Source organism: Lepidochelys olivacea (genome assembly GCF_965140295.1).
Source record: "Lepidochelys olivacea isolate rLepOli2 genome assembly, chromosome: 7".
Taxonomy (NCBI): Eukaryota; Metazoa; Chordata; order Testudines; family Cheloniidae; genus Lepidochelys; species Lepidochelys olivacea.
The window spans coordinates 89,314,838-89,342,471 of NC_140417.1; the positions used below are offsets into that span (position 1 = coordinate 89,314,838).

General features: G+C 40.3%; 1 long non-coding RNA gene across 1 annotated transcript in view; it reads right to left on the reverse strand.

The window, feature by feature from the left end:
• The window catches only part of LOC311523212, a 49,043-nt gene that overhangs the window by 13,954 nt on the left and 7,455 nt on the right, over positions 1 to 27,634 (reverse strand). The window contains exon 2 of the long non-coding RNA XR_014712295.1: positions 27,169 to 27,236. This is a non-coding gene — a long non-coding RNA (uncharacterized lncRNA). The remainder of the gene's footprint in view (positions 1 to 27,168; positions 27,237 to 27,634) is intronic.

A 27,634-nucleotide genomic window follows, 5' to 3' on the forward strand; every position in this document is an offset into this window, starting at 1 on the left:
AGAGCTAAATGTAGCTCTATTAGGCAAATAAACTGCCATGTGGCTTTTAAAATTCATTCTCTTTTACCTCCAGAAACTTGGTTCATATCAGGTTGTTTTAAATCCAAGTGATTTTGGCATCTGAATAATTTTTATGTCCAAATTCCATAGTTTTCTCGTGCAGCATGGAAGCTGGCTCCTTTATCTTGACAGCAAATCACTTGACAAAAGACAAGTTGTGTATTACACAGTCTACTTAAGATACAGGAAACATGCATTTACCTCTGACTCAGCAAGTGTGCAATAAATGAAGAAAAAGATTTTGACATTATGAAACCCTAATGTTCTTGTTCACACATGGTGATATAGGAAAAATGGAACTGCCATATTAGATACACATGAGCAATATCAACTATAAAAATCCCTAAAGTTAGCCCCAAGTCATTGTGGTTTGTAAAAAAGTTAAACTGTTGGCTTTGATAAAAGTTCCTTTAACTTTATTTTCCATTTATAAATAAGAAATTACTAGGACGGGTACATTTTTTCTAGTGTTAAACAGCTATTTTCTATGCTGTTTGGGGACTATGGTTTTTGTTTGGATAAGCATCCCAAAATGTATACCTTAATCCAAAACTTATCTAAACTAGCCAGTTTGCAAAATGTAAGTAGAAATTTCATGACGATAGTTGTGATTGTGTGATTACATTAATCCTTTGTTCTCAAACCTGCTCTGGAGGGGGTTGATTTTAGATGTTGAGTGGTGGGTTTTTTGTGGGTTTTTTTTGTTTTTGTTTTGTATTGGGGAACAGAAAATCAATTTGTTTGACCCATACTGTAAGTGACTTGATGCCCCACTTTCTCAGGACAGTTCTGAGTTTCAGTGGTCCATTACAGAAATTTGGAGCCTGAAAATGACACCTGAATGACCCATTTTACTCTCCGAATCTCCCCTCACGCCTCCTCTGCAGCAAGAGGGCCTAGGCTGTGGTCTCGGGGAAACCTTTCTCCCCAGCCTACTGGGGACAGTGGCAAGAGTGAGCAGCCGGCCGCAGCGATACCACGGGAACTCAAGCAGCTATGCCAGCACTAGTGCAACAGCAATACAAGGCCTGGATGTGTAAGGCTCAGCGAGCAGAGAGAGCAGCATTAGCCGCCCTAGGAGGCAAGTGGAGGGAATAAGTCTGAGGAATGGATTCCCCGCTGGGGTGGAGAACGCTATTAGGCTCCCCACAAGAGGAGGAGGTGAAAATGACCCACACTGATTGAAGACGGGGGAGAGGAGAGGCTCCAGGGCCCCACTGGAGAACCTGCCCCCCAACTAGGAAAGAGGTGTTGAATCTGATTTGTTGTCATGCATGCATTATTCCAAGACAAATTTAAGCGGATCCTAATATAACTCTTTACTTGACATAGAAATAAAATTCCTTGCCACTTAGTAGTCCCATCTTCTTAAAGTTGAAGCAATACATTTTGAGTACTTATTAATCTTAACAGATGGTTAATATCTATTCCATTTGATGCTGGTATGAGCTGGGTGAAACCTTGTGATGGGTTTAGTTAAAATCTCATTGAGATTGACAGCTATGAATTCACACTTCAGTTAACACAACTGGAAGGTTAAGCCCCCCCACCTAAGACAAAAGGAGTATGTGAACTTTTGCTGAGTCTCGTTTTTGGATGTGGAGGGTGGGGGGCACGGACAATGGAATAGACAAAGTGGAGGAAATGGTGAGAGAGAGCATGAAGGAGCAGCTGAAAGTATGGTGGCTAACCCTGGAAAAAGTGTTTGGGTGAGGGGTGCCAGCTGAAAAGAGTTCTTGGTGCTATAAGCAAAAGAAGCTGTTTCCTGCTATTTATTTGATTCTGTCTGTGTTCAGGGATATATTACTTTATACATTCTTTGTCAATAAACAAAACTGCATCAAAGAAATACCTGACTGTGCCAATTTCTCCTTCTAACTGGAACAACCAACTAGACTCTACATTTTTGGCTAGCTTCTCAATTCAAAGGCAGTATCATGCTTAGGAGTATTTGACAGCTACAGTACAATTATCTTGATTGCCCAAAACTTAAAAAGAAGAATGTTGTTGGGATTTGTATGCCTCTGTGCCAAGAAATATCCAAATACAGGGAAGGGTCTTTGATGTTATGCTTGGTATAGTTACTGAGATTATTTCAAACATTGTAGGAGTTCATAATTCATTGTATTCATTACCTAGATTTATAGTGGGGTGAAAAAATTAGAACAGTGGAATTGTTTACTTTTGTATTTGTTAGGAATAGATGTGAAGTTTTATACTTGTATCATAATATAAATATAGGAAAATATTAACAATTTAACTTTTCCATGCAGCAATTCAAGGGCTAGATCCAAATCTGTAATGAGCAGAATTTGAGGCTGCTCTAAATTACACCTGGCTGCAACAACCCCACAAAGGACTGTTCTGCAGGCAGGAATTGCCAGAGGAACTTTATCCTGCCCACTTTGCAAGCCTCTCCCATTGTACCCCTTATGCTAGGGATGACATAGCGATTATATAGACACAGCCCCGTACCACCTGGAAATTCCATATCCTAGGAGAATCCCCCCAAACTGGGTTAAGATGGCATTCTTCCACTGCCTTTATGCTGAATAAATGTGAGGCATATAGGGGCTGCTCCAGCTATAGGCAAACTAGGCAGCTGCCTTGGGCGGCAGAAGCAGCCAATCTAAACTTTAGTGACACCGTGACCCTGCACACAAGGTCACAACACCACTCACTCAAATTTGGCCCACTTGCCCCACAGCATGCCGGAGGGGGTGGCATGGCCAAACCAGTTAGTCATGCTGTGACCTGGTGCTTGGCTTCCCGACTTCTACCAAACCACAGAACTATCACAAGGCTCAATTGTTCCACCCCAGAAGGATGCATTCCCGGCTGACAACCTCTGTCCTAGGAGTTAGTTGGGGGGCAGCACACTGAAGTTTTGCCTAGGAGGGCAGACTGTCTAGAGTGGTCTCTGGCCTCATGTGGGATGGACGGGGTGGGAGGGCAGTATCAAGGCTTACAAATGTTGCTCTGTTGCATGATATTTTAATATAATCTTTTTATGTTAGGATGCAATAAATGAATGCCCTTCATGTACAGTATTGCCCAGGTGGGTATGGAGAAACAGTAGCCTTTCTCTAAGGATGTGATTAATTTTCTATTATAAAGCCATTGTTGGTCTCACTCTAATATCCATAAGAAATCAAGTATGGGCTTCACGTCGTCTGTGTCCAAGTTAGTATTTTCCTATCAGATTTGAAGTAAATTGGACTGGGGTTTATAAATTATGTGATACTAAATACAGATGTGAAAACCCGATCTATATTGTGCCATTGACTTCATTGTATCAGGATTTCACCCCTGGTCTTCATCAGAGTCCAACACCTTCTAGCATTTTCCCTCTCTCTGTGTAGGTGCGGAGATGGCTGGAGATATAAAATTGCTTACTGGGCTCATCTAGTTGAAATCTAGTGCTCAGAACTAACGTCAAGTTGATTAAATTCTAATTTTAAAAGTTAATGTTTTAAATATTAATGTAAAATGTCCCATCGGCTTTAATGGGCCTAAAATAGGCCATGAAATGACTAACAAAGACCCAGGCTTTTGCTTAGAATAAAAAGTATGTCTACCCCCCTTTTCCTTGCAGAGACTAACCTCAAGACCTCTTTATATAACTGATTTATTAGGTTGGTTGTTGATGAAGATAGAGGTTTGTTTGTTTTTGTTTTTTACAAAAACTGAAGCAAATCAGGCAAACTGCTTGTCTGTAAAATAAGTCAGGTAAAAAAAGAAGTGTACATCACAAAATATTTTTCTGATGTTTTATGCCAAATCGTAGCTTGAGAATAGGAAGTCGGGAACAATTAAAGTTATTTGATTCAGCTAGTACAGATGTGCTTCACAGAACAAAATTTCTGCAATGTTACTCACATTTTAAGTTACTTAATACTGAATTAGGAACTTCAGATTCATGCACTGAGCTATGACCTCTTTTGTAAGACATCCAGGGGCTCTGATGAACCAAGGGGCTCTGATGAACCAAGTTCAGTAAGATGCTAATGGGCAGGGTCGGATTAACCTTTTGTGGGCCCGGCACCAAACATATCTGTGGGTCCCCATGAAGTCAATGGAGCATGGCGTGAGGAGGTCAGTTCCCAGAGTGAGCGGCCAGCCAGGGGCAATGGGGCATGGCATGGCATGGCATGGCAGGGGTGGCCCCACTCCATCCAGCCCAGTGCAAGAGCACTATTTACAAACCAGCTGTTGCCAGATGCAGTGGTCTGCCTGGCCCTCTGCTGTCAGCATGCTCCTTCCCCTCAGGGACGGACCCATCCCACGCCACACAGCCCCCCCTACCCAACACGAACACCACCCCCACCCCCGACTCCCTATGGCCAGAGCCCCTCCCCCCACCCCGGACCGCTATGCCCAGCGCCCCCCACCAGACCCCCTCCACAAATGCACAGCATCCTGCACAGTCCCACCACAACTGCCCTGCAGCCCACACAGAACCCCCACTCTCTAGTGCCCCAACACACACATCTTCCCTGCCCTCTCACAGCCCAGCACCCCCCAGAACCCCCAGAGACCCATTCCCCCACGCCTAATGGGTTTTACAAAGTTTGTTCAACCATTGGCTCAGCTAGAGTGCTCCACTTGCTATCACACACAAGAAGGCAGATAGGTGCAGGGCTCTCCTCTTGTGGACCTCGCAAGGCAATGGACATGATAAGCCTCATAAGGCACTGCGGGACTTTCCCAGCACTGGTTGGGCTGATGAGCCTACTAAGGTACTCCATGCACCAGTGCATTTACCCAGGCACTTGAGGTACCAATGTGGCTCTGGTTACTTATGGGGCTGATAGGGCACCCATTGCATGAGGCACTAATTCATCTTTAGGCGACTGGAGTACTTATCTGAGGTGGGATACAGGAATTTAACTTTGAACTTTTAAAAACCACCTAAGTTCACAACATAAAAACATAGCATTTACATGAAAAGAACAAAATCTAGTGTGGTGACCAAGCATTGCAATCAGTAGCAGAGACTTGTACATATATAATAAACTAAAGCTCTATGTTGTCCCTTTTTTGATACTCCACCCATGAAGGAGGGATTGAAGGCTGAAGACCCAACATTTTCAAATTTTCAAGTTCCTTGTTAGTGTAACAAACTTTGAAAGTCTTGGCTTTTTAATAAGTGCATTTTTGTAAGGGTTAAAACTCCTAAATTACTGATATGTATTCTCAACCTGCGCCTCAGTTTAATAGTTTGGTACATGCTATATATTGCATTGAGATCACATAGAAAATTATAACTCCAGTTAGGCTTTAAATGCCCAGAGTACAATAGTGCTGTACAGAGTGAATGGTCTTGTTATAGGGTAGCTTTAAATAATATGCAGAACTTTCCCTTTGCATAAATGTTCTGCATCTGTGTGATAACTTTCTGGTAGGAAAACTACATGGTACAAAAGCAGATGCTACAGATTCAAGGGAAGCTGATACTATGGACTAAGTTCTGTCCTGTTCTTGGCTTCTGCATAAGACAGGAAGAAAAGCACAGAGAATATCTTACTACCCGTGACTAGCAGGCCAGGATTTCTCTGCATCACTTAACAGGCTGATAAGAATGAGAGATGGCTAAGGTATTGATCCAATCATTACATCCCCCTGGGGACATGGGTCTTTTAATCTGTTCTGACTTCATTTACACTAGTGTGAATCTAGAATAACTCTACTGAAGTCATTGGAGCCAAACCAACATAAAACTGGTGTGAGCTCAGAATCATACTCATTATTTCCAGTTGGCCTTAGTGTTCACTGATAGCAACAAGCACTAGTAGGGAGCATCATGCACCATTCTTGTTTACATGATTAGCATTTTCTCTTCTCTGAGTCACTGCCACAGTCAGGAAAGGATTTTGCCACGTATTTCAGGGGAAAGCTAAGGGAGGAAGGGGCGTTATGAAAAATATATACCGGTATCCTGTGATGTACAGAATGAAAAACTTTCATGTCACTACAAAAAACTGGTTTTATTTATTAAACTGCCACCGGACGCCTCGTTGTTTTTGTGGATACAGAGGCTACCTTTCTGATACTTGGTTTTATTTTACAGATCTTGATCTGTTGTGCTTTAGTGTTTGAATTTCTGCTCAATCCACTATTTGGGTTTAAGATCCTTTTCTCTTTAACAAGATTTCTGTTCCAATAGAACAATAATTCAACATTTTTGTTATGAATTACAATTACGGGTCTATAACTTTAAATTGTAATATCAAAAGTAACAGTAAGGAGCTCAATTTTATGTGGTATACACATGGTTTACTTGTATCCAGAATACACAACCAGGCCTTTTTTATGGTGAAATCAATGGGTAATCAATGTGAAAAGGGGCACTCATGTAGAACTTGTTAAAGACCCAATCCTGCTTCTGCTAATATCAATGGGAACAAGATTAAACCTTAAGTGTATATTTCTCTTGACACAGTTGCACATTAAAATGAAGCACAGTTCTGTAGAAGGTGACTAACTTATTCACCAATATAATGCAGAAAACAATGTGATATAGATCATATCTAAAACCCACCTTTTTTAAAAAAAAAGAAGTGGCTCAACCCTAAAACCCTTACATGCACTTGTGGCCACTTAATCAGATGCATAGTCTGATTTAAAGTCAATGGAGCAAATGCTCACCTGAGCACATGCTCATGAACATATGAGTTCTATAATCAGGCTGTAATAATGTGATTTAAACAGCAATCTCAGAACAGATGTATGCACAGGAAAGTGCAAAATGTTACAAAAGGAAAGTTGGAAAACAGGTGCTGTCAGTAGAAAAGGTGAGCTGGGGATGGAGGCTTGGCATCTTGAGACTTATTACATTACCTTTAAAGCATTTGCACTTCACCAGAAACAATAAATCATCTAGGAATTTTATGATTTTCCAACTCAGTCAGATATGACTACTCCTACCAGAACTAATGTTGTTTCAAATTGTAGTGTCAACTCTAAATTCTACCACCTTTAGCACCTTTATGGTTTATCTTAAAAAAGGGGAAAAAAACCTATTCACTTTTAATTCACAAGAAATTAAACAATTATGAATGCACTGAGGAATAGCCTTTCCTAGGTCCCAAACCTGCAACTATTCATAGGCTTAATTTTTATGAGATATCAATGGGAATGTTCCTTGATTAAAATTAAGCATGTGTGCAAAGTATTTGTAGGATTAGGGCCTTAGATTTTAAGAGTATTGCCAACCCCAAGTGTTCAAAAGTTGAGTCAGGCCCCCGATATCATGAGATTCGTTTAAAATCAGGATTTTCTAAAAAAAAAAAAAATAATAATTATTCAATTTGGGTTCTCATTATTTGCCATCTGGCTTTTGAGTGGATTTCAAAGGGAACCTGAAAGAACTGGAATCTTCAGATATTAATCAAGAACAAATTAGGGAAAAAACAGAACTGCTTTTCAGGCAACAGCTAGGTGCCACTACAACCTCACTTCATCCGATGAAGTGAGCTGTAGCTCACGAAAGCTTATGCTCAAAAAAACTGGTTAGTCTCTAAGGTGCCACAAGTACTCCTTTTCTTTTTGCGAATATAGACTAACACGGCTGTTACTCTGAAACCTACAACCTCACTGTCTGTCTATCACCTAACTGTGTTAATGCTTGTCATTCAGATCGAGCACACAAGAACTGGAGAAAATGCACAATCTCTGTCACATTGCATTGCCCAAGTAGTGTATATTGGCAATTTCTGGGTTGAAAGGGTTTAGGTACAGTAAAAACTATTTTTTTTAAAGCCCACTAAAAAGTAAGGGTGAGTGCAAAAATATACAAAAATGGAAATGGATACCAAATATATACACTAAATAGGCTTGGAAAGATGAAATAGATCAAAGGTTCCAGATAGTAAGTGCTGAAAAGCACTCCTGTGCAGAGGGCCAGAACATGGCCTGTGCGTCAGTTAAATCCCACTTAAGCTCTCAAACGAGGGATTCCAGCAAACAGAACCTGCTCTTGCCTGTTTTTCCTGTTATGGTACATAATGAAAGATTCATAAATATTTCAGCCCTTTGACCGCAGTAAAGGAAAGCCAACACTGCTTCTCAATCCTATGATGGCAAAGGCGAGGATTTGGAAAGCATGCAAATTAGAGGAATATTGAATATGTGATGCAGAGTTAGTCTGCATCACCAGAAATTATTTTTCCTCTCTCTTAGTTCTTGCACTCTCTGTGAGGACAAATGAGAAGTGCACCCAGACAGCTCACAGATCCACTGGCCCATCCCATTACTAGTTTTGTGTCAGATTATTCTCCATAAAAGCAAAAAATAAAAATGAAATATTTCAGCTCTGTCCAGTCTCACTTACTAAATAAGGGAGCGTCATGGGACTTCCAGATCTTGGAGTGTAGTGATTTATGAGTTGTTTAAACAACAACCACCATCACTGTCATTCTCCCCACTCCAGATCTGCTTTGGATAACAAATAATTATTGTGTAATTCTTTCTCCAGACTATTCATTGCCTCCCAGACTCTGCATAACAAAACAATTATATTTGTCAAGTGCCCAATATATTATTTTCAAAAGCTGACTCTTGCTTAGAGTCCTACCAGGATATGCTCAAATTCTCAACGAATGTTGTAAATTCCATTACGTCCTGATTCTCTAACATTTTTGTGGTGGCAGAGAATAGCTTCTGTGAAGGGGGCTGCTCCCTGCAGGCCCACAACTAGTGGTTAGTGAATGGCCATAAATTAAAGGCAGCAAAAGCTCAAGAACCACAAGTACTTCACTTTTTATTTATTTATTTATTTGGGTCTCTTACATCACTGTTTTTTTTTTCTGCCAGGAGTGGAAGAGAACTAGGCATTTGATTTATGACTTCCAAATTACAATGGGCCAGCTCCTTGAATTTATTGTCAGGGAAGTCCCCTGTTCGGGGGTGGGGTGGGGGGGGAGAGGGGGGAATCCCAGCAGGCATTGACCCTGGGATGCTCCTGAAGGTGAGGTTCTACTGCAGTTTCTTCTCAGGAGTTGCAACAGACTGCATAAAACCAGTACCAAGGGCAGGAAGTGAGTGCTGCTCACCCCTTTCCAAGGGAAAGAAGAAAACTCAGTACCGTTTTCTTTCTGGAGTTTTCTTTGACATATATTTTGAGGGGTGGTGATTGCCCGCTGAAGAAGTGGGGTCTGACATCCTAGCTGCATGAATTTGCCTCTGCACTACCTCTGTGGCTCCCAACTTTCCCTGAGTCCTGTCAGGCTCTGGTAGAGCAGCACTGACAGGGCTTCCCTGCAGGCATTGACCTCTGCCCCTGCCACGCTGCCGAAACGTGAGGTTCCATTGCAAAGGGAAGTTCTTCTCAGGAGTTACACGCTCAGGCCATATGAGCTTCTGAGAACATTCCACATGGGTTGGAATGAAAACAATGTATAACTCCTGAACCGTATACCCACCCCTTCCTCTGTGCTTATCCCAAACCACACGTAACTTACCATTAGGAAATCAAATGCTGGGCCAGAATTTTAAAAGGCTTGCTTTTATTTGCAAATGTTTCCAGTGACTTTACAAGAGTATTAATTATTCATACCTACTTGCACTTTATTTCTCACATTGGAAAGATTGTCAGGTCACCTCTTTCTCTAATGACGAAGCTCTTTAAAGTTATGTAATAAGGAGAACACTCAGGCTCTAAGAAGTATTATTCAGAGGTAGAAATTAGAGACATTGGCATCATCAGTGCCTATTGAAATCATTTGACACTATGATAGTGGGAGGGGGGAAATAAAGGCACTCCGTGGATGGCACTCTCTGTGCTTACCTCTTAAATCGGGATAAGATACTATAACAAATAGAAGTGGGTGAAGTATGAATTTTAATTTATTTTTTTAAACAGCTCAATTTAAAAGTTTGAGAAACCATTAATTGCTCTTCTACAGACTAAGTAAATATCAAGGATTAACTGGAAATGCAAGGTATTGTACAAAAAAATCCTAATTCAGGGACTGGGGGGGTCTCTTAAAAGTACAATTATCATTTCTGTGTTTTAAAATTCACAATATTGAAAGCTAATGAGAAGTTTTCAGATATTCTGGATTTAATCAGTGAGAAACCAGTTCAAATCCCTTCGATGTCCAATGTGTATTCTGATCTAGTCTTTGTATTTGTTCCCTTCTTTGAAAACTAAAAGCCTTTCCAAAATGTCTCTGTCATACGTTCGAGTAATAAATTAGCCAGGCCATGCATCAGCCTTACTTTGTCTACAACCTATATTAATCTACATCAAAATATTGTACTCGGCAAGCCTCAATGCATGTTAGTTAAAGAATAAAGTGCTCAGTTGGGGATAGATTGGACCACTTTTACTTACGCAGAGTACCTTAGCTCCTGGACTAGAGCCTTACTCATATTGACTAATACCTCCACAAGAGTGAGGATGGCAGAACCTATCCCTTCATTAGCACTCCACTGCCTAATCTAGCCTAGACATTTTACTATGTAAGATTTTAGACTTCAGCAAATGTGCACTGTTTTCAAAGTGAATTTAATATACGTTACCACTACACAACAATATAAAGTTTATATGAGGGAGGGGGAGACAGATTAGAGGGAAAGTTTGCCTGTGGAAGCCCAAACTATAACAGTAGATATTTTTTTCCCTGTAAAACAATCCTCGATCCTTTATCTCCTACCCAACGCTGTGTTTGTATAAACAGCAGGTAACAAAGCGTCAAACTTTTTGTAGTTTTAAATCCACACATTTCTTTCTATTGCCTTCTAAAATATTGTTCCTTTTAAAATGTCCAAGATGAAAGTTACAAATCATTAAAAAAAAACAACAACCCCACACAACTGAATTAAATCCAGTTAAAAAATAGTGGATGTGAAAGCTTTGTGTTTGCTAAGTGGACTAGCCTTTCATCTTCCAGCTGCAGTCTTGCTACTCATTGTTTGTTGCTACCAGAGCAGTAAATGTTGTTTGTCCTCAGTGGAAAACCTAGGGCTGTGAATCTTTGAAGTGTTTTCTGTTACTTATTGTCACCTACTGTTCCTGTCAGCAAACTGAGATAAACCTGATTGACTCAAGGTGTCTGGTCTAATTCCTTTATTGACACATAGTCTTGTCTTCAAACACTTGTGTAAATGAATAAGTGTCGAGATAGTAATGTGTCAGTAATAGCCTGCCAGATAAGTGCCATTGTTTATGTACTGATCTTTGCTTCCTAAGTTCCTAACAACCCCAAAATCTTACAAATTAGCACCTCACTGAGATCAAAGATTTTTTCTTTCTGCAATTACTTACTTGTACGGCTGAGCAAATGAGACTCCTTTAAACTGTGTCTTCCCAGCTCAAATCTTACTGTTGCATAGAACAAATGGTGAAATTATGTCCACTATTTAGGAAGAAGTGATACCAAAGGATAACTTTTTTTTCTGTAATTAGCTATGCAAGTTGGGTTCAAAACAAAAGGGACCTCTCAAATGTCAGTTTTCCTCCCTTCCTTCTATTTTAAGCAAGGCAGAAAGAAAAGTTCTGTAATTGCTCTTAATAATGAACCTCTGTGATCCTTGAAAATAACAGTGGTATTGCTATATATGGAGACAGACTTCCAAACCCTTCAATTTCCTATAGTATTCCTAGCTCAACAGATTTAGTCGATAAACACTCTTATCTAAGGTTTCAGAGTAGCAGCCGTGTTAGTCTGTATTCACAAAAAGAAAAGGAGGACTTGTGGCATCTTAGAGACCTTAGTCTCTAAGGTGCCACAAGTACTCCTTTTCTTTTTACTATTATCTAACTTCAGCTTGTCCTGCCCAAAATTCTTTATTCTTGCACACATCCCCTCTTTTTTTTTTTCCCTGTGTGTTCCAAAAGCCCTACGAGACCATAAACTATCAGAATTCCTAAATATTTGGTGGGGAGGGAAAAAGTTTTGTCCTAAGGATGGATCTAACATATTATCATGCAATACTGTTCAATTTGCTCCTTGCCCACATGAGCTTATGATGAAAGAGGTAAATAACTGCTCGAGCCTTAAGACTACAAATATATTAGTCAATTACAATTTTAAAAGATCATAGTCACTAAAGTGCATTATTAGCACGAATGAGGGAATTTGCTTAGTATTCCCATAGGGACATTCTGAAATGCTAATGACTGATTGTGTGCAAGACAACGTGCCAAAACCGAAATAGGAACAGTTAAAGTAACTATTACCATTCCCCCATAAAACGTGACTTGTCTGGAATGGTATACACATACGTAAAAGCATCTTTCAACTTGTCAGTATCTCTTTGCTTGATCCATATATTTTACACATTAGAGGATATTTATGATCTTTCTTCTATCTTTTGGGTTCAGTTGTGTGCAAAACAAATTTAGTCAACCCTTCAATAAAATTGAAGGAAAAATCAATTCACTATATTGGAAGTGTGTGTGATATGCAAAGGATATGTGCTAGAACTGAAATATCCAATTCACCCACTGAATTCACTACCTGAATACCATTGGGCCCTGTGGTGCAATCCAAACTACTAGGACTTGAAAAAAATCTCAAATTTGGTATTTTATTGCCTGAAGAAAAGAGCTGAAAAATACATCATCTTGAGCTGCAACATTCACACCTCTGTCATAGTAGCACATACACACACACACCCACACACCAGGGCAATGAGAAGAATGTCTTTATTTTGTGGAGGAGAAGGAATTAAAAACAGTGATGATAACCTATTCCTTTATTATTCAAAATTTCTTTATATCTGTTTTCGGTAATACTGTAATAGTGCTAATAATTTTTCAGTATATTAGTTTGTAGGAGTTACAATGGAGCATGGATAAGCCAGCAAGTTAAAGAAGTATGGGCTGGATGAATGGATTATAAGGTGGATAGAAAGCTGGCTAGATTGTCGGGCTCAACGGGTAGTGATCCATGGCTCCATGTCTAGTTGGCAGCTGGTATCAAGTGGAGTGCCCCAAGGGTCAGTCCTGGGGCCAGTTTTGTTCAATGTCTTCATTAATGATCTGGAGGATGGCATGGATTGCACCCTCAGCAAGTTTGCAGATGACACTAAACTGGGAAGAGAGGTAGATACGCTGGAGGGTAGGGATAGGATCAGAGAGACCTAGACAAATTCGAGGTTTGGGCCAAAAGAAATCTGATGAGGTTCAACAAGGACAAGTGCAGAGTCCAGCACTTAGGACAGAAGAATCCCATGCACCGCTACAGACTAGGGACCGACTGGCTAGGCAGCAGTTCTGCAGAAAAGGGTCTAGGGGTTACAGTGGACGAGACGCTGGATATGAGTCAACAGTGTGCCCTTGTTGCCAAGAAGGCCAATGGCATTTTGGGATGTATAAGCAGGGGCATTGCCAGCAGATCAAGGGAACGTAATCCTTCCCCTCTATTCGACATTGGTGAGGCCTCACCTGGAGTACTGTGTCCAGTTTTGGGCCCCACACTAAAAGAAGGATGTGAAAAAATTGGAAAGCGTCCAGTGGAGGGCAACAAAAACGATTAGGTGACTGGAACATATGACTTATGAGGAGAGGCTGAGGGAACTGGGATTGTTTAGTCTGCAGAAGAGAAGAATGAGGGGGGATTTGATAGCTGTTTTTGACTACCTGAAAGGGGGTTCCAAAGAGGATGGATCTAGACTGTTCTCAGTGCCAACAGATGACAGAATGAGGAGTAATGGTCTCAAGTTGCAGTGGGGGAGGTTTAGGTTGGATATTAGGAAAAACCTTTTCACTAGGAGGGTGGCGAAGCACTGGAATGCGTTACCTAGGGAGGTGGTGGAATCTCCTTCCTTTGATGTTTTTAAGATCAGGCTTGACAAAGCCCTGGCTGGGATGATTTAGTTGGGGATTGGTCCTGCTTTGAGCAGGGGGTTGGACTAGATGACCTCCTGAGGTCCCTTCCAACCCTGATATTCTATGATTCTATAAGTATGCAGAATGTGTTATGTGACTATATACTGTTGTAGCTATGTTGGTCCCAGGATGTTAGAAAACAAGGTGGGTGAGTTAATATCTTTGATTGGACCAACTTCTGTTGGTGAGAGAGACAGGCTTTCATGCTTACACAGAGTTCTTCTTCAGGTCACTTATGTGACTATAAGCATTGCTAATATACAAAGCATTATGGCCAAACTGAAGTTAGCATAATTTCCTTGGGAGCTGTTCTTGAAAGTGCTGTGAACATTTGCATTCTAAATAATTCCTTTCATATCCTACTATAGCTAAGGAAACTGGCATACAGCATAGCTGTAGTGTATAAAGAGCACATGTACAGTTCTATTGGCACAAGTGTTTCAATGTCAGTGCCTTCTTATTAGTTGGTCAGCTAGAAACCCACATCCACGTTTCTTTAGAAAAATCACTCCGCTATTTCACGGACAAAGAGAGAAAGTGACAGAGGCTTTATCCACGAGCACTAATGATGATCTCTTCCACCCTAGGTATTCCCATTTTTTCACTCCTTCCCCACTCTGGCTTTTAATCACGTCTTGCCTTCAAAGTATGCAATATAAGCTATAGCACAAGCTCTGACGTATCTTTCTGTCTATGTACCTACCTGGTTCCATTACCTAGAAAACTGTCCTGATAGCTAAAGATGAAATTGGAAAGATTTGTCATCACCAAATACACATGGCTTTCCATAAGCACTGGATTATTTTTGTGTGATTTTTTTTCCCCCAATGTATTTACTTTCCTCTTTCAGAAGATCATACAATATATTTTTTCTCAGCCTATTTTCCTGTTCAGATTTTAGGATTCATCAGCAGGAAGTAACAGGGTCAGTAGAGTAAGATCTTGCAAATCCCAAGTAAGAGAAAGATCTTGCAAATCTCATCACTTTAGTAGAAAATCCCATAAGACTCACAAGATCTTGTTCTGGCATCTACGGCGTCTTGCTGGATTTTGAGTGGCCAGCATAGTAGTGTGGCTCTGTAGGACTCTGTTAACAGGTATAGCAAACACAGCAACACTTTTTCTGAGACTAAACATAATTTTTTTTCTAAAACCTGCTTTTATTTATTGTGTGCTTAAGATGTCTCTATGATAACTTTCCTCTCATTGCAAATTGTGCAGTAGCCATGAAACAGAATTATTGCCAAATGTGGCTACAATATCTCAAATATATCCTGCATTCTTCTTTCACTATGAATATGTAAACTGCAGTCAATGTGGTTTGTGTTGTTGTAAAATGATTAAAATGAAATCTGTGTCCAATGTGCCTAACTTCCAAAGCAACACCACCAAATATTTCTTCTTTTTTTCATTTTAAGGTTATGAAATTACTTCAGGGAATCACTGTAGCAAATTGTGAATGATGATGCATGAAATGAAAACCTCCTGCCCAGTGGAAAGAGACTATTGTAAAGATTGTGTTGTACTCCTTTCTGCATGTTATATAAATAAACATACTTAAAAGATTAAGCTCAGGTCTAGTAGACAGCTATACATCTCAGGACCAAAAGGCAAAGAAAATATTTTTGGGGATTTGCACTATTTTCCCTCATGTTCCTTTTTAGGTGCAAATAAATAGGTGGCCTATGGGGAAAAGAGTAATTTACCTCATCTCTCTCCCCCCCCTTTCTATTATTGTTAAAAATAACACTTAGATCTTGATAAATGTCTTAAACTATGTTTTCATTTCTTTTAAATAAGAAGATCTTTTCCCCTTGATCCATAGAAGCAGTATTGCCTGCCTCACTTTCTCATACCCATTGAAATGGCTGCTTACCATATAAGGAAATCAGATTTAGCTGGAGAGGATCTGAAACAAGGGGATGCCTTTAACTAAGGGCTTGTCTACATGGTAATGCACACTACCAGGCTGGGATGTCTGTAGCACACTAACGGATTATGCATTGATTGAGTCAAGTAGGTCAGACTATTGTGCACTAAAGGTTAAAGCACACTACTAGGGAATATTTAGTGTGCACCATCAGGGCCTACATAAATTAACTATTCTACAGCATGTTAGTGAGCTTTAGACATCACACCCCACATAGCATGAATACATTACCCCACCAAGCACTAAGTTAATTGCCATCAAGATTAATACAGATAACTGCAGGCAAGTCATGGTTATTATTTTTGAACATGCACCTGATGCTTATGCCAATCTCTAACTATTAGTGATTAGCATGAGACATTCAGTGGGAGGAGATTATCCCATGTCTACCGTTTCTGGCCTTTTGCAACTTCCTCTAAAGCATTTGGTACTGGTTGCGGTAGGACACAGAATATTGGACTAGATGAACCCTGGGTCTGATCCCTTATGGCAATTCCTGTGTTTGTATGTACCCTATTTTTCTACCGGGAATATAAGAACAGAGGCCCTGATCTCCAAAAATATTTAGGTGCCTAATTCCCACTGATTTCAATGGGAGTTAGGCATTTAAATACCTTTGAAGATCTAGGCTATAGTCTCCCACCATGATTTCCTCTGAGAACTTTTCTCAACGTGATACGCTCCTAAAATTAATTATGGACATCTTTTTACTCAGATACATATCCTTTCACCCCAACAATGAAAACCTTAGCACTGATGAACTAGCTAGTATATCATCTGTCCATTTCTGATATACAAATCACCATGCTATCTAGAAATTATATAGCTAGTTAAGGAAAACAACATTTACCATTAATTGATATTTATACAGTACCATGAGTGTGCATGGTACTAAAAAAAAAAAAAGTAAAGACAGTTTCTGTGAGAGCATCATATTGCTCCACCCATCCTTTGTTTGCCCCACTTTCTTAAATGGGAATATTTGTCTGTCTCATAAATATATTTGTGGGTAACATTCTGCAGCCACCTTTATTAAGAGAAGGCTCTTGCAAAGAGACAGGTCACATATTAAACTCTACATGACAAGGTTCAGGCACACTAATCTTTGTTGTCAGGCAGTTTCACAATGGAGTGTCTTCCATTGAATACACACTGTCCCCAGCTGCTGAGAGCTCATCACTGAGCCATAGATTTCTCAGTAAATGCAATTTTTATGGTGGCCTCTGGAAGAGCTGGGATCTAATTAAAGATTAGAACCAGGCCTATGGCGTTCTAGGGCACTGTGCTTTTGTCAATTTGTCTTATCGAAGTGGAGGGCTGCTGCATGTTGAACGCACTGGAGCTTCCATGTGGCATTAACCTCAGAGACCCAGTGTAAATGGGCTGAAAATTTTTATATAGTACCAAACAGTAAGACTGCATTTGTGGAGCTTCACCGGTTAAGGTTTCATAAATAGACAAAAGTTAGCCAACTTTTCTATACTACATACATTAGCCCCACTTTTAAAGTGAAATCCATGAGAATGCACTTTTGTATGAAAAACTGAAAATCGGTTCAGGGCAAATTCTGCGTCATTGGATGCAAGACAAAAGAGTGATTTCTCCTTTGAACTTAGTCCCTAAGAAACAATTGATTGAAAATGGTTTAAATGATTAAGTAAAATGATTAAGTATTCATATTTTGTCGCTGTTGCATTCTGCAGTGTCTAGCATGTATAGATGATCTCAGAACAATCCATTATCTGATTTCAGGCCACAGTAATCAGCAAGTAGAACACCAGATGTGAGATTTTTCTATTTAATGTCCTGCTTCTTTTGAAGTGTGAGATTAATGACCATCTCAGATTGTTGACTTTACAGAGGCTTTCGTCAGAGCTAATGTCATTGTGAGATACTTTGATACCAGGAGGACGATACTCATGTCTGATAAAATCTACCAATACACAAAGATAGATTGAACATACTTCTGTGTTATTAATCTGTACAAACAATAAGAAAATGTTTACTCAGCAGGTTATAGTTTTACTTTAGCTTACAGCTTGTTGGAGTAACTGAATTAACCTAGCTGTAGCTCACGAAAGCTTATGCTCAGATAAATTGGTTAGTCTCTAAGGTGCCACAAGTCTTCCTTTTCTTTCTACTTAACACAGTTACAGATATCTCAGAAGAACACTGCAAGGGCAAATACGAAATGTTTTGTGTATTGAACTGTTAGCAAAAAAATCAGCTATGAAATTTGTTTTCTCTCATATATGCAAACAATGGTTCAAAGGTAGAATAGGCTCTTTTTCTAAAGTGAATTTAATGCCCCTGAAAGTTGCTCCATTAGAAAATAAAGTGTTCTGTTTATCCATCGAACAGGTACGACATGTATTAGTACTTCTGTAGTGTTTTTCATCTTCAAAGCACTTTACAAACAGTAACTCATTAACACTCAAGTGAGAAAGGTAAGCAACTGGCACATGAACACTGACAGGTGAGCTTATCCACACTGCCCTGACAGTGAGCTGTAGCTCACAAAAGCTTATGCTTTAATAAATTTGTTAGTCTCTAAGGTGACACAAGTACTCCTTTTCTTTTTACGGCTACAGACTAACACGGCTGCTACTCTGAAACCTGCCCTGACAATGTTCCTTAACCATGATCTGGAGAGGGGTAAAGGTGGTATTTTTATGTTTTATTCCAAATGGGTTAATAAGCAGGTGTGGGGAAAAGGAACAGAAAACAAAAACCAAAGTTTGAGAGTTGTTGAAACTGCCAGTCTTAGTGATTGGACTTTTCTGTTATCCTAATATAACTTTAATTGCATGTATTGCATTTCTCCTTATGAGACTGGTAACCTGGATTTTAAATGGGGAGGAAAACAAACTTTTAACTGATCAAGTAATAGTTCGACACCTTGCATATGAACTACTAGTAAGAGAGAGCTCTGGCCACTGTGGAGTCCTTACCCCCCAGCCTCTATGCCAAGATTGCTCACAAAGGGCCTTAATCTAGCAAAACACTTGACAACATGCTTAACTTTACGGTCATGATTATTCCCTGTGACTTTGATGGGACTATTTACCTGCTGAAAACTAAGAACACTCTTAAGCACTTTGTTGGATGGGCCCCTTCATCTGCTACCAGGGTCCCTAAGCACCACTGAATATGTCAAGGATATTCCCAGGGGTGTGGAGAATAAAGTCACCACTCTGTCCCCAGTGTGCCTGGTGCCGCTGCCAAATCTCTGACATCCGTGGGATGACTTAAAACTTTTCCCTCATATTTATATTTTCTTCATAGTGAGGGCCTTCACTCATATGGGCTTATTAAGTCCTTTGTGGAGCTATAATTGTATGCGCTGGACTTTCATCAACATAAGGGTTTTATTTTGTTTGTTTGGTACAGAGTATTTACATTTGTTCAGTTAACTGCTTCATGCTTTTATATCAAAACTGATGTCTGTATAAATGTGCATGGGGCATATACACAGACACATCGGTAATGATATAAGTGTGTGTGTGTCACACACACCCCCCCACACACACAGATAACTTAATAGTTTTGTAAATTAGATTCCAGTGGTTTAGCAAGCCACCTTGTGGTTCATAATGTGGATGGATTTGGGGGACGGGGGGTTGGTCTTGAAAATATATTCAACATTATTTTCTTACTGGCTTAAGGAGATACTTTCCTCATTTTTAGAAATCTCTATTATGCTTTCAAAGCACAGGCAAAAATGACAATTTTAAGAATACTTTTTTGCTGGAAATTCCCTTGGAAAAATGGTACAAGAAGAGCAACCTCTGTACTTCAGTCTTACCATTATACTCTGTCTACTCTGGCTCTACAAGTAGTTTGAATAACAGATGAGATTCCAGTGACTATGGAGCCAGTCTTATCAGAAATTATGGCCAGATCCTGGACTGTGCTTGCTGCAGCTTGGGGCACGAAGGTGAAATGAGGGGCAAAACCACCTTTGCACACCCAGATATAGGGGTGACCAGCACTGATCTAGTCCCTAAGAATGACTCAGCTTTACATTGGTAGCCAAGTAATCATTGTTCCTGTAAGAGCTGAAGTATGGAATCCATAGCACTATGGACTTCATCCTACTCCTTCTGACTTAGTAGCAAAACTCCCAGGTGAAATCCTGGACACACTGAAGTCAGTGCCAAAATTACCATTGATTTTCAATCTGTCCAGGATTTCACCCCCAGGAGCTGAACCCACATACTGAATTTCACCTGAATACTGTGGTTTACAGCAGAATGTACAGACTGTCTTTCCCTCTTCAATATTGCTTTTAGAAGATATCAGAACATTTTCTGGTCTAATACAATTCCAGTGGAATAAAGCCAAAGCATAATATGAAAAAATTAGGAGTTCTGTGACAACCTGAGGTTAGACTAGCCAATTTTTCTAGTAACATAATTTAAAAAAACATAACATAATTTATAACATAACATAATTTAAAAAAATATTAGTATCAGTATTTGGTACATGATATTAAAAAAAAATATCTAACCCCCCCCTCCAGTGAGGTTGCATAGAGGTAAATGAGAACAATTTGGCCAATTATTTAATTTTATTTCATAAATAAGAAAGTTTTTTACAGATGTATCTGTGGCTCAAAAAATACTTTCATTCCTCATTCCAAGGGGATTAGTATTATCCCCAAAATTCTTAAAAGGAACTTACAATAAGAAGATGGGAAAGGGGAACAGATAAAAGATAAGAGGGCACAGAGAGTTGTTGGGAAGGCAGGTTTCTAAATGGATAAAAGTAATACACCATGTAAAAGGCATATGATTACTTATTTCTGTACCACAGTCTTCAGCTTTATAAAAACTGGAGGTCATAGGTGCCGACGCTGTGGGTACCCCGGAGCTGGAGCACCCAAGGGGCAAAAAATGGGGTGTGCTCAGCACCCAATGGTAGCCCTGCAGTTCAGTGCCTCTCCTTCCAGCCCCATCACCTCCTGTCAGTGGCCCTGCTGATCAGCTCCTCCCCTTCCCTCCCAGCACCTCCCACCCACCGTGATCAGCTGTTCAGCAGCCTGCAGAAGGCACTGGGAGGAGGAGGAGGAGCGGGGGTGGGAAGAGGTGGGGCAAAGCTGGGGGAGAAGAGGCAAGGCTGGGGTGGGGGTTTGGGGGAAGGGTGAAGTGGGAGCAGGGATCAAGCTGAGGAAGTTGGTGCCTATGGAGCTGATCCTCATTTACACTAAGGCCATTCTATCACTCTGACAGGTGAAGTGGCCTTCAAGTGGGTATAAATTGCATTTCAAATACCATGTCAAAAAAGCATCATATTGACAATGTACAGCATTAAAACCATTCCAACTTTGCCTTTGTAATTGGATAACAATACTTCAATATTACCCACACTTTTCTTTTTACATTTATATCCACTTCAAGGTCCCATTACATTGCCAGATCAGCCTAAAGGGAACTTAATGTGGTGTATCCAGCCCTGTATGTGCACCATTGTGGTGTACTAAGAAGAAAGAAGTGTATATAATATAAGTGCTACATTTTGACATGTCATTTTCACTTCTTTAAATTATAGCTTCATAGTTATCAATCACCTGCTAAGGGGCACTCTCTTTCACACTCCTGCATCTTCCTGTCTGTTGGTCATGTCAGAAGGTCACAACACAGGAGCATGGAGATTTATGAGGGTTTATGTAGCACACGAAAACTCTGAATAAGTTTGAACAGTCCAGCTGGGACATTTCATTCCATGGACAGTATGAGGGAGAGGATGCAAGCATGTGATTCAGTTGCCTTTATAGCAATTGCTGAACTGAAAAACACTGTAGGCTACATAATTGTGATCTCTGTGATGGATGATAAATTAAACTTCTGTGTGGGGCAGTAACTTAGGGATATTTGTTTAAAGAAACCCTAGGAAAAAATCAGCCTATTCATATGCTAGGTAAATTTCATGTGCCAGATAACTAACTGCCTTTCATTTAAAGGGAGAGTGTGTGAGCTAATGCCTTTATAGAAAAATGTGCCTAATGGATATACTTCTGAGATGACAGCCTGAGAAACTATATACTTCATGACATGCCATTAGGCTTTCACTTTGAGTATTGCCTTTGCAGTTACTTGTGTCCTTATCCTATTCCACCTGTAATCATTGGGAGTTTAGCCACTAGTTCAGTGGAAATGGTGTTGGGCTCACAGCCCTATAGATTCAACTCTGCTATCTTTACTCATATGGATAGCCCTCACTCAAATGAGATATCCCATTTAAATCAATTAATGTGACTTACAAGTGTGCGAAAGGGTTATTGGAGTAGGCCTTATGATTTTAGACCTCATCTTCCCAGTTTACTGGGGCTGCAGGAGGTCTCATTGAAATAATGCAGTGACTTGCAAAATCAGGGCCTCTAAGACAAGTCAAATAAAGGTACATAAAAACATTGCAGCTTTTATTTTCATACAGTTTGAATGTAAATTCACTGTTTAAAGGCAGGCTTAGATTCAATTAGAAAATATACTGTAATATTTCCTATTAAAAATTTGGATGGAATGCCAAGTTAAAAAGTGCCAAATACTTCAGTTTGCTACTGCTCTGTATTTATATATCTGTTGATCTTCTATGGTTTACAGAGACTAAACTATCTAAACTACTACATGCCACAAGGGGCCACAACAGTGGTTCCCTTAACCCACCCACCAATATTGTTAATCTATCCAGCTATACTCTTAGGACAGATTCTTCTGTTGGGCTATCTCAGGGCCTCTCCTTCTGTCCCTCCACTCCCACGAACATGATACAGTTCTGTGGTGACCTAGAATCCTATTTTCGACATCTCCAACTCAAGGAATATTTCCAACACACCTCTGAACAACATACTAACCCACAGAGACCTTGCTACCAAGACTACAAACAGAGGATTCTGGGTGGACTCCTCCTGAAGGTCGAAACAACAGACTGGTGCTTCCACCGACGTGCACGGGCTGAAATTGTGAAAAAGCAGCATCACTTGCCCCATAACCTCAGCCGTGCAGAACACAATGCCATCCACAGTCTCAGAAACAACTCTGACATCATAATCAAAAAGGCTGACAAAGGAGGTGCTGTCGTCATCATGAATAGGTCAGAATATGAACAAGAGGCTGCTAGGCAGCTCTTCAACACCTCTTTCTACAAGCCATTACCCTCTGATCCCACTGAGGGTTACCAAAAGAAACTACAGCATTTGCTCAAGAAACTCCCTGAAAAAGCACAAGAACAAATCCGCACACACACACACCCCTGGAACCCCGACCAGGGGTATTCTATCTGCTACCCAAGATCCATAAACCTGGAAATCCTGGATGCCCCATCATCTCAGGCATTGGCACCCTGACAGCAGGATTGTCTGGCTATGTAGACTCCCTCCTCAGGCCCTACACTACCAGCACTCCCAGCTACCTTCGAGACACCACTGACTTCCTGAGGAAACTACAATCCATTGGTGATCTTCCTGAAAACACCATCCGAGCCACTATGGATGTAGAAGCCCTCTACACCAACATTCCACACAAAGATGGACTACACGCCATCAGGAACAGTATCCCCGATAATGTCACGGCAAACCTGGTGGTGGGACTTTGTGACTTTGTCCTCACCCATAACTATTTCAGATTTGGGGACAGTGTATACCTTCAAATCAGCAGCACTGCTATGGGTACCCGCATGTCCCCACAGTATGCCAACATTTTTATGGCTGATTTAGAACAACGCTTCCTCAGCTCTCATCCCCTAATGCCCCTACTCTACTTGCGCTACACTGATGACATCTTCATCATCTGGACCCATGGAAAAGAAGCCCTTGAGGAATTCCACCATGTTTTCAACAATTTCCATCCCATCATCAACCTCAGCCTGGTCCAGTCCACACAAGAGATCCACTTCCTGGACACTACAATGCTAATAAACGATGGTCACATAAACACCACCCTATACCGGAAACCTACTGAACCGCTATTCCTACCTACATGCCTCCAGCTTTCACCCTGACCACACCACACGATCCATTGTCTACAGCCAAGCTCTACGATATAACCACTTTTGCTCCAACCCCTCAGACAGAGACAAACACCTACAAAATCTCTATCAAGTATTCTTACAACTACAATACCCACCTGTGGAAGTGAAGAAACAGATTGACGGAGCCAGAAGAGTACCCAGAAGTCACCTACTACAGGATAGGCCCAACAAAGAAAATAACAGAACGCCACTAGCCATCACCTTCAGCCCCCAACTAAAACCCCTCCAACGCATCGTCAAGGATCTACAACCTATCCTGAAGGACGACCCATCACTCTCACAGATCTTGGGAGACAGGCCAGTCCTTGCTTACAGACAGCCCCACAACCTGAAGCAAATACTCACCAGCAACCACACACCATACAACAGAACCACTAACCCAGGAAGCTATCCTTGCAACAAAGCCCGTTGCCAACTGTGTCCACATATCTGTTCAGGGGACACCATCATAAGGCCTAATCACATCAGCCATACTATCAGAGGCTCGTTCACCGCTACATCTACCAATGTGATATATGCCATCATGTGCCAGTAATGCCCCTCTGCCATGTACATTGGTCAAACTGGACAGTCTCTATGTAAAAGAATCAATGGACACAAATTAGACGTCAAGGAATTATAACATTCAAAAACCAGTCGGAGAACACTTCAATCTCTTTGGTCACTCGATTACAGACCTAAAAGTTGCAATTCTTCAACAAAAAAACTTCAAAAACAGACTCCAACAAGAGACTGCTGAATTGGAATTAATTTGCAAACTGGATACAATTAACGTAGGCTTCAATGAAGACTGGGAGTGGATGGGTCATTTACACAAAGTAAAACTATTTCCCCATGTTTGTTCCTCCCCTCCCCCACCCCCCACTGTTCCTCAGACATTCTTGTCAACTGCTGGAAATGGCCCACCTTGATTTATCACTACAAAAGGTCCCCCGCCTCCCTGCTGGTAATAGCTCACCTTACCTGATCGCTCTCGTTACAGTGTATATGGTAACACCCATTGTTTCATGTTCTCTTGTGTATATGAATCTCCCTACTGTATTTTCCACTGAATGCATCTGATGAAGAGAGCTGTAGCTCACAAAAGCTTATGCTCAAATAAATTTGTTAGTCTGTAAGGTGCCACAAGTCCTCCTGTTCTTTTTGCAGAGACTGCCTTAGTATCACACTACACAGGCATGTTCATGCTAAGTGTCTGATAACCAGGCTGGGCTATTTAAAGAAGAGCATGCCTATACTTTTCTAACTGTCACTTTTTCTTAAGTAGTAAAGAGCGAAGAATTTTGGAGAAAGGCTTTCTCCCTGGAATGTGGTCTGTTGAAGGGGATTAAATGTTACTTTCTCTAGGTTTCAATTAAAAGATTTTAGGCTTTTTTATTTTGTTTGTATTTGCATATTCTTATGATGTATAGTTTGTAAAGTTCCATTCTTAGATAATGATTTTTCTCAAGATTGTTTGAAGCACAAAATCTTCTACTGCAGGAAGTGTCAAAAAGACTTTTTTGGTGCACAGTTAAAATTATTTGTATTATACAAAGAATAAGTGTGCAGTAAATTCCATAAACCTATATTCAAATGATACATTGTTCAGCATCCAATACAGTGGAACCCTGACCGTGTCAGCTTCCAGACACTACCACAATGCAAATGTTAAATAATAATAATAATTTGGTACTGTGAACAAGGAAATAGCTGGAGCCAGGCTGTCCCCTGATGAAGCAAAGTAAATTCAGAAGAATATGAACTTTTATATTAGTGCCTTATGTGAAGTCCTTAGTAATGGATGAATGACTGACTATCATTTTAAGAGGTCGACTTTTCCTAACAATCGGATGGTGCCTCAGTTGTTAAAGTGGCTGATGTGTAAGGTGCCCGTGGCTACTCACCTCATTTCCCTTCTTCCTCTCCTGGGCCCTAGAAGATGACTTTGGAGAAACAGTGCTCAAACCTATTTTCTCCCCGAGGTGGGGCAATTTCCACCTAGCTCACTAACAAGCAACCAGGGGCAATATTAAAGGGCTAATGCAACATATAAAACAAAATCCTGGTGAAAACCCTGAAATAGAATTGTCAGCCAGGAGAGGAGCTATTAAACTGAAAACTCTCCCTGCAGGGCAGTTGCACTGGTATCTTTTCAATGTTTCATGGAATGAAACATTCCCATTGACTTCAGTGGCATTGGATCAAGTCCTTATTGAACAGTGACCACATGAAGGGGGAGTGTGGAATTGGGAGTTTCTTTCACAGTCAGAAACATCACATGCAGAACCAGATAGCAGACAGAAAAGGAATTGGCTGCCCATCTACGTAAGAGATTCACAGACAATTACAAAAGCTGGCCACAAATCTACTTGACAGGAGGATTTTATTCTTTTTAGCATGGACCCATGGGATTTTCAGGGCTTCAGACAGCTTGCAGAATGCAGAAACAGACATTCTTTTTTCTGAATTGAGTAACCTAGTAAATTAGAACATCTGAGCTGTTATGGGACTGAGAGTTCAATAAAGGCTTTAAAAAAACACCATTCCTTGGGGAATGAGGGAAAAACAAGCCCTATGGTCTTGAAATTCAAAGTGTCGTCCTATATTAAAACAGGAAGTATGATAACAGTAGCCATTCTTGCACTAGTTCATAGCAGTGTTTGGATACAGTTAAAGGAAAAGTTTGCGAGAGCCTTCCACGGCAAATCAAAATGTTCCAAAGAAATGAAAAGCTTTGAAGGGACCACCTACCATAAACACTATTCCCAAAGACTGCACCATCCAAAGAGTAAATGATAAACAGATGAATTTGCAAACTGATATTTTTACAGCACAGTGCTGTAACTTTTAACTTTCTTCATGTGTTGAAGAAATAAGCTTTCTAAAATATCTTTGGAGCTGTTTAGGACTAACAATCAGTACATTTGTTTATATAAAACCCAATGCAATTTTGATCCAATGATCAGATACTTAGTGGTCATTAATTTGCTGCTAACCCAATCTTCTGTTTACCACATTATAACTGGTTTTATTTTTACTGACCACTGGTTTTTGCTTATATTAACATTGCCAGAGTACACACACGATTTTTCACAACTTTTGAAGATCTGTACAACATAGACTGAAAAATGAGCTTTCGAGTCATATTAAAAAAATTAGTAGAGAAATAAAAACATCAATAATATAAGTTTCAGTATAACTGAAATTCAGGCTCAAAATTCATACTATGCTTTAAGGAAAGGAAGCATATTGAGAAACATTTCATCAGTCTTGTATAAACCATTTCTACCTCCTTTCCCTGCATCTTTCTTCCCCCAGGAGCCCCACTCACCATTGCTGGCTTCTGGTATGAAGGCCTCATAGGTAGCAAGCACACTATGGTTTCTGGGATTTGTAGTTCTGTTGAGCATGAGATATCACAGGTCAGGGAGCTTCATCTTAAAGAGCAGTGACTGGACGTAGTCATAGGAAAAGCAATAGTATTTAAGAGAGAGAGTTGTTGTGATGTTGCACTCTCTATGATTTTATGAAAATATGCTAATGCGTGAATATAATGTAACTGGAATATGCTTCATTCAAAAGGTCTCTTGTAAAGTATCATTACAAAGCTTATAATCTACTGAATGTGGTCATCCTATTTGTATAAATATATAACTCTTGTAGCTGAAACTAGAAATACAAAATATAACTCTGAGGTCCTATTGTAGTTATGCAAAGTATGGGCCATTAATAGTGGTTTGGAATCTTGATGGCTCCAATTAACTGGGACAACTGTCTGTAGATGGCTGTTTTACTTG